This window comes from Diceros bicornis, unplaced genomic scaffold (assembly GCF_020826845.1).
Source record: "Diceros bicornis minor isolate mBicDic1 unplaced genomic scaffold, mDicBic1.mat.cur scaffold_122_ctg1, whole genome shotgun sequence".
Classification (NCBI taxonomy): Eukaryota; Metazoa; Chordata; class Mammalia; order Perissodactyla; family Rhinocerotidae; genus Diceros; species Diceros bicornis.
In genome coordinates, this window is record NW_026691042.1 from 768,509 (window position 1) to 777,809 (window position 9,301).

Consider the following 9,301-nt stretch of genomic DNA (forward strand, 5'->3'; position numbering starts at 1 on the left):
CATATTTAGAGCAGTACTTAGATGGTTGTGCCACCCATTTAATGAGCCATGACCAAGTTTCCTCAATTGTTGTTTAAGCAATCCATTCATTTGTTCTATGAGGCCTGCAGCTTGGGGGTAATAAGGTATATGATAAATCCATTCTATATAATTTTCCTTGGTATAGGTTTGAATCAACTTACCTGTAAAGTGGGAACCGTTGTCACTCTGAATTTGTCTTGGTGTTCCATAATATAACTTAATTGTATCTAATAATTTTATGGCACTCTGTTGGGTGGCCACTTTAGCTGGTATAGCCAATAAATAACCAGAATATGTATCAACAGCAGTGCAGGCATAAGTATATCCACAAGAATTTGGCAATGGTCCAATAAAATCTATTTGCCAGGTATGAGTGGGAAATAATCTCTTTTGGATATGACCTTGGTAGGGGTGTGGAACTCCCCATTTATTTAACTGTTGGCATAACTGACATTGTTTTACTGCAGTGGCAATATCATCATGGGTGACAAGGATTCCCCTTTGTTGTGCCCACCTGTATGAAGTTTGTTCTCCCAAGTGTCCACTCTTTTCGTGGACCTATTGTGCTAAGCCTGGGTTGTGCGTTGCATGACTTTGCACCAGCTGATCAGCATAAGAGTTATACTTCTGTTCTGTAGAAATTAAAGAACTGTGAGCATCAACATGAAATACAGTAACAATTGTATTTTGGCATCATAATCATATGTCTTTTTTGTAATTTCTTTTTTAAGTTAAAAAAACTTTAATTTTGGCAGAAGTTTATCAAAAATATCAAAAGATTTTAAAACACTTGGTCAAATAGGAAACAATGCCTAGTTATTTATTTAATCAAGTTGACAACAGAAACAGTTAAAGGCAAACAGAGAGTTAAAACAGTCAAAAAACAAAAACAAAAACCTTAAGGGAGAGACTTCAGTCCTTTTGAACATAGAAAATTATTTTAACAAAACATAGGTGTTTTGTCTTTTACATAGACTTACTCAAAAGAACACCTTTTAATCTCTATATAAAGAGCACACTAAAAGTTTAAGAAAATTACCTTTATAAGAGAGAAAGCCAAATTTTAATTTTTTATCAGCTTACTTTAGCCAACTTGATCATGTGCAAAACTCCTCAGGGCTTTACTTTTACAAACCTTCTGTCACTTATTTTTTACATTTAGAATTTGTCCTACGCCTTTTTTCTTTTCTTAGTACTTTAAGACAAATTTATTTTTCTTAACAAAACAAACATAAATATCTTTATTCTTTATACCTTCTTTATGGACAACATACCTTTTGCTTTTTTTTGTATACAGACTTTCCAGAAATGTGTACTTTCTCATAGAAAATTCCTCAACATGCACATAACATGTTTATCAATAAATGTAAGCATCTTTCAGTTTTTCTGAGATAAGAAACCAAAGGCAGACAAATCTATGCTTAGTAACCAATTTTTAATGTTTTATCTTATGTGGGAATGACCAGAGACTCAATAAATTTTTATCAACTTAATTTAGCAAAACTCTAAAGCTTCAAGTTACCAAAAAGATTTTGGAAGCTGTTTTTGAAATAACTTTGTCTTTTAGAAGTCTCTGTGTATTAATTAAAGATTGTATTTCATCGTGAGAGGTTTTGAATCCTCTCTTTTAAGAGTGACCCTTAAGGTGAACTCATCTGAAACAGATTCTCCAGAATAGCCATCCCAATTTCAAATTACTTCAAAAGTTTACTTATTTTCACTTGCTTAATTTCAGATCAGAAATTCCGGGGGAGTTGAAGCGGGGAAGCTCAGCAAGAGAGGGGAGGGGAGCAGCAGATTCAGCTTAGGCTGCTGGCATGTTTAATTGCTTCATTATTTTCTCTTAAAGAGGCAATACAGTATTCCTGATTTTATTTAGAAACCTCAAAAGATTAAAATAGGCTTCCCACTAGTGGTTTAACATTTTAGCTGGCTTTTTCTAATTGCATAAGCAAATACATCAGTTTTGGTAAATTGAAATTGCCCCATTTAGGCCACTTTTCCTCTCTGGAGTCTATGGAATATTGTGGCAATGTGGTGCTACAATAAAAAACCTATCTTCTTGGATATGGGCTCCTAGCTGAATGTAGCCCATTTAGCCAAGAGGTGGCCCAGAGGGCTCTCCTTGGGGACAGATGGAACATCCCCCCTTCAAAATTACAAACATACAGAACAGACAGTTAAATGGGATCCCAAACAGAACAGATAGATGCATCTAACAGATTCCGGGTAAAAGTCCTACAATTATTCCCACTCCAGTAGGGATAGCCCTGCCTCTTAAAGAGACAGGAGTCCAGATGGAGGGGAAGGGAGTTGTTGGTGTAAGCAAAAACAAACAAATAGGCAAACAAACAAATAATTCTAGAGCCTGTTTCCCTGTCATAAGAAAAATGTGCCCAGGGTCAGCGGTGCCAGGTCAGATGGAAAGCACTGGGAGCAGTCCCTAGGGCAAATCACCTAGGCAGCTGCTGGACTGTTTCCCAGGACATCCCACCCAGCCCAGGCCCACCGAGCCATGGACAAAGAGCCTCCCGGCTGGCTCGCCAAATTATTATTGGATACTCATTTAGGCTCACTATTTGTCACTTAAGAGGGGCCGAATAAAACTAGAATGCCAGGCTCACGGCAAGGAAAGAGTTTATTTTGGGTGACATCAGCCGGGACTGTAAATTTGAAACTTCTTTTTTCAAGAGTACATTCTCCCTTGTATTTTATCCCTATCGTCCATAGCCCGACGATAAGCAGTCAATAAACATTAACCTCGCCGTGCCAGAAAAGAAACATTATCTCTTTTTTCCTGCTGTCTGCAAAGTTTTGGTCACATCCAATGATTCATATCTTGCAGACGAACATCCCAAGTTTCACATAATCCTGACCTGTGAGCCCACTCCCCAGCCAGAGTGCAAGAGGGAGGGTCCTCCCATCCTGGAATTTCTTCCACCTTGGCTTCAGTTAACTTTTGTTTGAATAGGAAAGGCATCTCCTTAATCGAATCCTGCTCACAGCGCCAATTATGTTATGAGAGGTTCGGGGATTCGATCGGAGACGTAAAAGACACTTTCCACTCCAAACAAATGGACCGAAGGTATATTTTATTATATAGAGGATAGTAAAGGTGACAGTCTGCAAACAGATCTAAATAGGTCAAATATTAAGAGGGAAAAAACATCAGCCCGACTGGAAAGGGAAAACACCCACATCGGCTGAAGAGAAATGACACAAATCAACCAGAAAGAGAAACACCAGGTTGACCGAAAAGAGAACACATCAAATCAATTACTTCACATCAAATCAATTACTTCACATCAAATCAGTTACTCACAACATCCACGCCCCACTGCCGGGAGAGTCCTGTCAATCGACGCGGCTGGGCAAGGATCACACGTCCTGGGCAAGGTGTCCCTTCCACAGGTGGAACTCTCACTAGGGCTCAGTTTCCAGCAGTTTTTATACCATCAGTAATTTTCAGAGTAAGCAATTACAGAGTTTGCAGAGCAAGCATTTAGTGTTTCCATGCACAAAATGGTTATCAGTGGCGTACGTGCACTGAGCCCCCTGGCTAACGTCCCAGCCCAGTAGTTGTGTACGTGCATTGTTCTCTTTGGTTATCGTCCCAGCCCGGCATAGATGGCCAGTCCATCCCGTGCTACGACGCTCCAAGAGCCTTGAAATGTTACAACCTGCAACTCCCTCTGTGAGAGAAGGGCCGGTTCCCACCACGCAGAAAGCAGCTTTGTATTTCTTTTTGTGCTGGTGGCTGTAGGTCAATGGAGCGGCCAAACATGGCTGTACTCATGTCAAGACAATGTCCCTTTGGGGAAAGGCCTGGGAAAATCATCACCAGTATATAATGCAGGGTCTTCTTCCTAGGGGCCTGGCCATCTTTTCAGCCAATGGGTTCCAATTCTGGTCCTGAAAATCAGCTCAGGTCTGGAAAATGAGCAAAAGATTGTAAATTTTTATTGGAGCAATCACCTTCAATGTGATGTCCTGTTCCTCCATTCTTGCTCCCCTCTCCCTAACATTAGAGATGTTAACAACACCTTGGTTGGCTGGCTGTCTATTTTGCTTTTTGGTTCACCATTCTCTATTTCCCCCCGCCCCCAAAGCCCCAGTAGATAGTTTGTATGTCATAGCTGCACATCCTTCTAGTTGCTGCATGTGGGACGCGGCCTCAGCATGGCTAGAGAAGCGGTGCGTCGGTGCGCGCCCGGATCCGAACCCGGGCCGCCAGCAGTGGAGCACGTGCACTTAACTGCTAAGCCACGGGGCCGGCCCTCACCATTCTCTATTAACTGTCTCAACTCCTTGCAGGTCCAGTGGCCTTGGCTACCCCTCTGACCTTGCTGGTCCTCGTAGTAATTGTAGCCTTGTGGGTCCAGCAGTTGAGCATCACACCACCTGATCTCAATTACTTCAGGATCCCATCATCTCCTGAGATAAAACTAGCCCAGTTCCGTGAAGGCCTTTCCTGCCACCATACCTGGTCTGCAAGGAGAGCTGCCACTGAACTTCTCAGTGGTGCGGGCGCCCCTCTCACCAGCACATTCCTGATGGCCTTGGTGAACAGTGTGGACTCTGGGCCCTCCCATGGAACATAATCCTCTGGTAGTTCTTCTGCCCTCACATATTATTCCACTTCTCCCAGGGTCTCTATTCCTTTCTCATTTTCTGCAAGGACAAATCAGGCATTTCCGCTTTGTTCACAGTGGCTGTCATTTTTTCCAGCCCTCTAAGAGTCATCCCAGCAGTGAATTGGCCATTCCCTGGAGCCATTGCTAAGGTGCTAAATCCTGTGTCCCAAGAAAATGCCCCCATATCACTGAATTATTGCTTTTGCAGTCTTATAGTCTTTCTTCACTTGATCAAATATCTTCAAAACCCCGTCCTAGGAGTTCTCCCTTAGCTCCTGCTGGCAAATGCTGACTAACTCTTGCAACACTTGAGGTAAATCATCTCTTTCCTCTCTTATCTGATCCATTATGTATCCCGTCTGGTTCTGCTGGGTTTTACCTCTGGTAGTTGTCAGCCTGGTAGATCAAATAGGAAGTTCCTGAGAGGAGCACATAATGCTTTGTGAGGGAGAGGCCTCTGCAGCATGTTCTAGCAAGGCAGAAGTAATAGCTCTTATTAGGGAAGTGTGGACCACTTGTGTAAATCTGTAGGTCTCAGGGGTTGCAGAGTCAACATCCTCAGGGGCATCCATTCGGGATGTTTAAGGGCCTTAGGTTTTCCTACCAGGAAGCTGACTGTTACATAACACACCTGCCTTGGCTGAGCATTCCTACATCTCTGGGACTCTAAGACTAACAATTAAGTCTTTAGCTTACTGCTCAGCTATGTCTGTCTGCCCTTCTTCTATTTGAGGTAAGGACATCCTGTGGGTTATTAGAGAGGACATAGTGCTTTCACATTTAACCCTTAACGGCTTGTTAACATCCCTTAGTCTCTCATTATCCTTCTGCAGTGTGTCAAAACAACTTGGCAATGACTAGGATCATTTTTCAAATGCCTATCATTGCACATGGCATAGCATTCTCCTCCACCGGGACATTTCCCCAGGTTTCTACAGTTGAAATTTTAACATTTGTGCTGCCACCTTGTGTCAAGGACAATCCGTGCCCACTCTACTAACCAGATGACATCCTATTCAACTGCCAGGTAGCAGGGTAACCAACCCAAATTTTGATCTTACTGCCTTTATCTTGGTTTACTCTTGGTACAGCTGAGCTTAGTTTGAGTCATCCAGGAAACAGACACCGAGATAGGGTTAAATGTAGAAGAAATTCATTAATTAGGGAAATGCCTGGCCTCCAGCATGGCCTCAATAAAACTGTGATGGTTTCAGAGTGCTGCTGGGGCCCTGAGTGAACTGACCGAGTCACACTGCCTGCAGGCAGAGATCTGAGAGGCCCATTCTCATGGCCATCGCATATGCCAAATGCTAGAAGAAATAAGTTCTGGACATATTTTTATTTTGAAAGCTATACAAGTGATACTAATATATATGTCTAACTTAGATACGATGGTGAATAATGAAATGAAGAAGGTTCAAAGGTAGAAAAAAGTTAATCTTGGGTGACATCGATATTTTAGGGATGGTAAATTAGGAGTCACATGGAAAAAAAGAAGTGGCCAGAAAAGTCAAATCAAAACCAGAATAAAGTGGCCTCCAGCTATGTCTCTTCATCTCCATCAACACCAGCCTATTCTCAACCATCATCGTCTTTACTTGAACTATTACAGTAGCCTCCTATGTGGCCTGTCCACACTATCCAACCTACCAATGTTTTCTCCTGACTGTAGCCAGGGTGGTCTTTAGTGAACTATTTATATCACGTCCTTCCTCAGTTTTCATCCTTTCTTCTTAGGGTAAAATCTATAGTCTTAAAAATGGTCTGCATTACCTAGTTTCTACCTACCTTTCCAGCTCACCTTCTGCTATGCTCACCCCTACTATCTATATTCCAATCACAATGGCTATCCTTTAATTCTTTGATTCACTTCCCTTGTGCCCTGGAGTCTTTATATATGTTGTTGTTTTTGTCTTGAAAGCTTTCTGTTCCTTTTCCATTCCATCCTCCTCCAACACAAAAGCCAAGGAAGGAAAGAGTATCAATAAGATGACAGCAATCAATTTTTTGTCAAAACCAGCTCAAAAGTCCAGTCATTCAAAACTGAGAAATTCCCATTGGGATTATTGATAAAAATGTCACTGGTTAAGTGGGCAATAATTATTTCAATGGCATAGAAGAAGTAGAAGGCACAGGGGAGTGGGTTGAAGGATAAATAAGAGGTCAGAAAGTGGAGACAATTATTATAGACTGTCTTTGAGAAGGTTAACTGAGAAGAGATAGAATGGTGTCTATCTAAGTAGGACATAGGGTCAAGAAAAGTTTGGTTTATTCGTTTGGTATTTGAGAGACTTGGGATAGTCACATATATATATCAGAGGAAAAAATCCAGTAGAAATGGAGATATGAAGACAAATAAGAATAGGGTATCATTGATTAAGTACAATTCCTGGGAAGTAGGATTGGATAGGATCTAAAATAAAGATGAAGGATTTGCCTTGGGAGAAAGGCACCTACCCTTTCTGTTACCAAATTTGCAACGAATCAGCCCAGACTTGGATTTTTTTCATGTCTTCTCCCTCTTCTCCCTCTTAACAGGAATCCTGGCATCTGTCTAAGAGCAAAAGGTTTGGTTCAACATACAGGTGGCACAACTTTGGGAAAGTCACTTAATACTCTGAGGCATGATTTTCTCATTTCTCATTACTCTACACGTTTTAGGGTAATTTTGATGACCACATGAGTGGTCTTTTGATGTAAAAACTCTTTGGAGAGCTATATAAATAAAGGGCAATATTATGACCATTGTCACTTCAGATGGGGGGGAAACTCTTATTTGCATTTCCTAGATAATTGATTACATTGTATTACTTTTGCCACCTCTCTTGAAGGTCTTTCTTCATTCTTAATGGGAGAAACATAGTTAAGAGAGAATAGTTTATAGGTCTCTAGAAAAAAACAACAAGTTTATAATCTGTGTGTGGTACAGAGCAGTTGGGCAAAATTGGTCTTTATATATCCAATTTTCTCACTAATAACAATTGATAGTGGGAAAAGACAAGTTTACAGATTTTTTAAATAGACTGTATTTTTTGGAGCAAGAGTTCACAGTAAAAGTGATGAGAAGGTGTAGAGATTTTCCATGTATTCCTTGTCCTGACATATGCATAGCCTCTTCCATTATCAACATCCTCTACCAGAGTGGTGCATTTGTTACAATTGATGAACCTATATCAACACATCATTATCACGCAAAGTCCATAGTTTACATTAGGGTTCACTCTTGGTGTTGTACATGCCATGGGTTTTTGCAAATGTATAATGACATGCATCCACCATTGTAGTATCACACTGAATAGTTTCACTCCTGTAAAAATCCTCTGTGCTCAGGTTTATGCATTTTATATATAACTTGCTGGCACAGTTGTATCCTTCCTAGCTTCATAAGATCTCTGCCAAAGATGTTCTTGAAAACATTCAAGATTTACACTGAACATAGCTTCTTTTAGGAGGGCTGCACACCAGTTTTTGCAGGGCCAGCCCCAGCATACAACAAACCCTGAGTCTTGCAGATGGGAGAGGAAACCCCTTCACCGGCTCATCTCATTGGAATTGTCTCCTCATTTTACATTTTTGTTTCTGAGTTCCATACTTGCCTAGCACTCCCTCTATTGACAGAATTCATGAATTTCACATTTTCCCCGGGTTTGATTTTTTTCAATGGCCTTGTCCTGTGATTCCTTCTACTTGTCCTAGGGATGTAATGTTTACCCAGCATCTTCATACCAAAAGAGAACTTCCAATATGAATTAATACAGTGGTTTTCAGAGTTTTAAAAACAATGTAACTCTTTATTCAAACAAAATGTCAACACATAAAACTGACAAAATCATGAGATAGCTCTGTAAAAGAAGACGTACGGGAGAGGTAGAGACTCACCCATGCACCTCGTCTTCCAGGAAGTTTATAAGATACTGTTCCAGAGGCTGCAGGATTCCATGGACGATGAAAATTTCTGCACTAGCTTATACTAACATGGTTATTTCATCACATGAATTAATGTATAGTGCTCCTAATTGAGAAATTAACATTAGTTTTATAAAGGGTCTCTTGGAAAGAATACAATGAAACTAATTAGAGAACATTTTAGACAGTGGTAAAAATATTTTAAGGCTGGTGGGCTATACCATTTAGCTTTTTTCAGTGTTTGTAAGATTGCTCTATCCCTTCAAAGAATTTGAGGACCTCCTTTTCTTGTTTAATTTTAAAATCAGATGGAGAAAGGAGATACTATTTCTTACTTCGATATCATAAGCCCTTCGTTTCCCAATAGTTTTTCTCTGATTGTGATTCTCTGGTTTGGTGTAGTAGACAGAGAATTAGATTTAGAGCTGGGAGACATGAGTTTAAGTCTTGGTTCTTCTATATGGTCCACAACTTCTGTCTAAGCTTCAGGATTTTTTCTAAGTTGGGGAAGATTATGACTACATCCCCTGCTCCCCCAAAATGGGAAAGTCATATCTACAAATGCATGACTTTAGTGAGAGTGACTTAGAACAATGTACAAATAGGACAAGAAGTCTGATTTTCACTGTTAATCATAGAACAACATTCATGCAAACATATACATACTCACACACATGCACAAATGCACGCACACATATGCATACGCCATCTTTCCAACACATTTTTACCACTGCCTATTC